The 5168-nt window shown below is 38.3% G+C and overlaps 1 protein-coding gene across 1 annotated transcript in view; it reads right to left on the bottom strand.

The window, feature by feature from the left end:
• LOC107284427 (dystrophin) overlaps positions 1–5168 on the bottom strand; it is a gene marked incomplete at its 5' end in the record, with an annotated part of 141066 nt that overhangs the window by 109425 nt on the left and 26473 nt on the right. The gene's annotated exons all lie outside the window — the stretch shown is intronic.

Here is a 5168-nt window from a genome sequence, read left to right as displayed (position 1 = left end):
AAGAAGAAGAAGAAGAAGAAGAAGAAGAAGAAGAAGAAGAAGAAGAAGAAGAAGAAGAAGAAGAAGAAGAAGAAGAAGAAGAAGAAGAAGAAGAAGAAGAAGAAGAAGAAGAAGAAGAAGAAGAAGAAGAAGAAGAAGAAGAAGAAGAAGAAGAAGAAGAAGAAGAAGAAGAAAGACAATAAAGTCTGGATAGTGGACATGGCAGTGCCTGGAGACAGCAGAATAGAAGAAAAGGAACTGGAGAAGATAACAAAATACAAAGACCTACAAATAGAAATAGAATGACTGTGGCAAAGGCAAGCAAGGGTAGTACCAATAGTAATAGGTGCCTTGGGTGCAATCCAAAACAACTGGAACACCACTTGAACACCATTGGCATTGACAAATTCACCATCAATCAATTGCAAAAGGCGGCCTTACTAGGAACAGCTTCCATTCTGCAACAATATCTATAGTGCCATCAAACATCCACATCTGCCTATCCCATGTCCTTGGTAAGGACTGATCATCTTTGTTGCTCTTCTCTGTATTCTTTCTAGAGTCTCAACATCTTTTTTACATCGTGGTGACCAAAACCGGATGTAGTATTCCAAGTGTGGCCTTACTAAGGCTTTATAAAGTGGTATTAACACTTCATGTGATCTTGATTCTATCCCTCTGTTAATGCAGCCTAGCACTGTTTTGGCTTTTTTGGCAGCTGCAGCACACTGCTGGCTCAAATTTAAGTGATTGTCCACTAGGACTCTGAGATCCCTCCCACAGTTACTACTATTGAGCAAGGTACCACCTATACACTACCTGTGCATTTGGTTTTTCTTGCCTAAATGTAGAACCTTACTTTTTTCACCATTGAATTTCATTTTGTTAGATAGCACCCAATGTTCAAGTCTGTCAAGATCCTTCTGTATCTTAAGTCTATCTTCTGGAGTGTTGGCTATTCCTGCCAGCTTGGTGTCATCCCTCAATTTTGATGAGATTCCTATCTATCCCCTCATCCAAATTATTGATGAAAATGTTGAAGAGCACTGGGCCCAAAACAGAGCCCTGGGGCAACGCACTGCACACTTCCCTCCATGTAAATGCAGTTCCACTGAGGACCACATGATGAGTATGGCCAGTCAGCCAGCTACGAATCCATCTGGTGGTGATGCTGTCTACCCCACATTTTTCTTTCTTATCAAATAGTAGATTGGGTTCTACTTTATCAATTGCCTTACTGAAGTCCAAGTAAATTATATTCACAGCTTTCCTGTGGTCCACTAATTTTGTCATCTGGTCAAAGAATGCAATATGATTTGTCTGGCATGATCTGTTTTTGACAAACCAAAGTTGGCTTTTGGTTATGACTTTGTTCATTGATTCATTGCTTGATTATCTTTTCCAGAATCTTCTCAGGTATTGAGGTCAGGCTTATAGGTCTGTATTTCTTGGATCTATTTTTTTCCTTTTTTGAAGATGGGAACTACATTAGCTCTTTTCCAGTCCTCTGGTAGTTCCCCAGTGCTCCAGGATCTTTGAAAACTATAGTTCAGTGGTTCTGAGATCACATCTGCCAGTTCTAACAGAACCTTGGGGTATGATTCATCTGGTCCTGGATTATTTGGTCTAAGAGAGACTTTTACACCAGCCACTACTATCACTAATATTTTCTTAGCTAAAAACATATTGTTTTTAATTCTAAGTATGTGATCCATCCAAGGGGAAAATCAGTTTCATTACTGTTATTAATATTCCTTACTGTATTTGTCAGTATTGGAAGAACAACATTTGTTTCTATTACTGTTTTAGACAGGAAAAATAGAAAAGAATAGAGCTGGAAAGGACCTTAGAGGTCTTCTAGTCCAGCCCCCTGCTCAAGCAGGAGAACCTATATCATTTCAAACAAGTGACTGTCCAGTCTCTTTTTAAAAACCTCCAGTGATGGAGCGCTCACAATTTCTGAGGGCAAGCTGTTCCACTGGTTAATTGTCCTCACTGTCAGGAAGTTTCTCCTCATTTCCAGGTTGCTTCTCTTTTTGGTCAGTTTCCAACCATTGTTTCTTGTCCTGCCCTGTGGTGCTTTGGAGAATAGTTTGATGCCCTCTTCTTTGTGGCAGCCCCTCAAACATTGGAATACTGCTAACATGTCACCCCTGTTTCTTCTTTTCTTTGGACTAGCCAAGCCCAAGTCCTGCAGCCGGTCTTTGTATATTTTAGTCTCCAGGCCTTTGATCATTTTAGTTGCTTGTCTCTGAACTTTTTCCAAAATCTCAACAGCTTTTTTGTAATATAGTAACCAAAATTGGTTGCAATTTTCCAGGTGTGGTCTCACTAGGGTTTTATAAAGCGGTAATAATACTTCATGTGATCTTGATTCTATGCCTCTGTTTATACAACCCAGGATTGTATTAGCTTTTTTGGCTGCTGCTGCACACTGCTGTCTCATAGTCAAGTGATTGTCTACTAGGACTCCAAGGTCTCTCTCACAGTTACTGTTTTTGAGCCAGGTCTCGCCTAATCTGTACTTATACCTTTGATTTTTCCTGCCTAAATGTAAAACTTTCTCCACATTAAAATTCATTTTGTTGGATAGGGCCCATTGTTCAAGTTTGTCAATATCTTTTTAGATTCCGAGCTTGTTTTCTGTGGTGTTGGCTATTCCTGCCAGTTTAGTGTCATCTGCAAATTTGATGAGTTCCCCTTCTATTCCCTCATCTAAGTCCTTTATGAAGATATTAAAGAGTACTGGGCCTAAGATGGAGCCCTGTGGTACCCCACTGCTTACTTCTCTCCATGTGGATGTAGTACCATTGAGGACTACTTGTTGAATACGGTTTGTCAGCCAGTTACAAATCCATCTGGTGGTGATGCTGTCTATCCCACTTTTTTCTAGCTTACTAAGGAAGGCTGTGCAGAGAGTAGTAAGGACAGCAGAAAAGATTATTGGAAGTTCACTTCCTTCTATCCAAGACATTGCATATAAGCGCTGCTTGACCAGGGTCTGCAGTATTGTCTGGGACACTACACTTCCTCTCCATGACCAGTTTTCTTTGTTACCTTGTGGGCAGTGGTGGGATTCAAATATGTGAATAACTGGTTCTCTGGGCCTGGGCAACAAAAAATTAGCTACCGGTTCTGCCAAAGGGGTGAGAACTGGCTGAATCCTACCACTGCTTGTGGGAGGAGGCTTCACGATATCTGAAGCAGAACAACTAGATTCTGTAATATACCATATAGTATCAATCATGTTAACTCTCAAAACTTTTTTTTGCTATGTATTCAAAATTGATGTGATTAATATATATACACATACAAACACACACACATATTTTCTTTTGAGAGCAGGCATCAGAATTTCATTTTTAATATGTACACAGAAAAAGTAATAATGCAGGTTATCTTATCTCATCTTAAATAAAATAAGAAACAGAAATGAACAAATGAATCCATAGTAAGGGTCACCTATTTAGGATATGGCTTAACTGCAAGATCCTTTTAGAAAGCCGAATGGAATGAACAAAGCTTACAAAGATAGGATGGAGCAAAACAGTACAATGGTTCCAAGTCGTCAAACAATGACCTTAAAACAGACTAAGAACAGAATAGTTCTGCCAAGATAATTACAAGAGTTAAGCAATATAAACAGAGCCTAGAATGCTATTGTTAAGCTCAGAAGTATAAAACTGCTTTTCTGTGATCAGGACAAGCATTGGTGGAAGAGAAGATAAGCCTGTGTGGCTAAGCTTATCTAAAATGTGCTCACTGTAGAATTATAGTATATTCTTCATTGTATCAGTCAACTGAGACACAGACGTTTAAGGTCCAAACACATTATAAAACTTACTTTAAAATAGGTATGAAACCTCTATGTTATAAGATAAGCATCAGTTTTCTTCCTCTCTTTTTCATAATAAACTATTCAGAAACAAGTTTTGATTAGATTTCCAGTTAAACAATTACAGAGAAGCATTAAAGCTCCTTATCCTCCTATTCCTACTCAGCACAAATCATTCCACTGCAGGATAAAAGCCTCTTTACTCAAGCTTATACGTTATAATTTAACACGCTGGTCAATATATTTTGTTTTGATTTCCCAGAATAGGGCTGAAAGAGATGGACTGGCTCAAAGTCACCCAGCTGACTTTGATGACTAAGGAATAGAGCATCTGAGTTGCTCCATTGCTATCCAAAACAAAGAGGGAATGGAATTCAATAAATTAGTTTGAGCAGAAACCCTTAGATCAGCTTCAGTCTTGAGCTATGATTCATTGGCTGGCCTTAGAGCCTGCTATTCCCAGGTGGTAGACCACCTGGTTGTTGCCTCTTCACTGTTTTCTTTAGGAGGTTTTTTATCTATGTTTTCTTCATCTCTGAAGTATTGTATTATCTCTATTCCCATTCCCTTAGAAAGTATTTCAGTATCTCCACAGCAACTTCTTTCTGACTGCCAAAAAAAGAAAAAAAAACCCTAATAGTTGCAGGGAAAAAAGGCTTTGCATGAATGAGATAAACAACAACTGGATTTGCATTGTATCTTGACCAGTTTTAGTTAAAACTATTTAGTCAAAACTGGATAAGCTAGGTTACTTTAAATTTAAGTAAATTTGGGGAAGCAAGTCTTGGCTATTTGGTTAATTATGCTTAAATTAATTCAGGAAATTGGGATATTTTGGTGACTAGATAGCACATAATATAAGATCCCAGCCAGGTTTTAGCAACTTAGGCTGATAATAAATGTTAACAGACACTTAAGAGTGTTTGGCAGCCTTTTTTAGCAGCTAATGTTTTATTGCTGCAGTATGTAATATCAAAAGCAGCATCTGGAATCCATGGGCAGTTGCTCAGGTCTACTGGTTCTGTTATCTGGTGATCCGCTGTCTCTTTGCTACAGAAGCTATAGCTGGGAAACAACTTCCTATCTAGATTTCCATCAGCATCCAGTTCAGTTTTATTATAGAAGGCTTCTAGATAATCTGTCCTCAGAATGATATCATGAAGGCTGCAGTAGCAATGACTATAGTCATTCACCTTGGCATATGCTAGCAAGGTTCCTGAATTTATCAGAACATTCAATGTTTCTCTATTTGGATTCAAATTTTCATACTTTAAAAGATTAAACTTATCTGCAAGGTATAACAATGGTATCAATCACTTTATGTTAACAAACATAACTATGTTAACAGAACAAT

The sequence above is a fragment of the Protobothrops mucrosquamatus genome, unplaced genomic scaffold (genome assembly GCF_001527695.2).
Source record: "Protobothrops mucrosquamatus isolate PMUCROS unplaced genomic scaffold, P.Mucros_1.0 scaffold88, whole genome shotgun sequence".
Lineage (NCBI taxonomy): Eukaryota > Metazoa > Chordata > Lepidosauria > Squamata > Viperidae > Protobothrops > Protobothrops mucrosquamatus.
The sequence above is the reverse complement of the archived record's forward strand: the minus strand, read 5'-3'. Positions and strand labels throughout refer to the sequence as shown.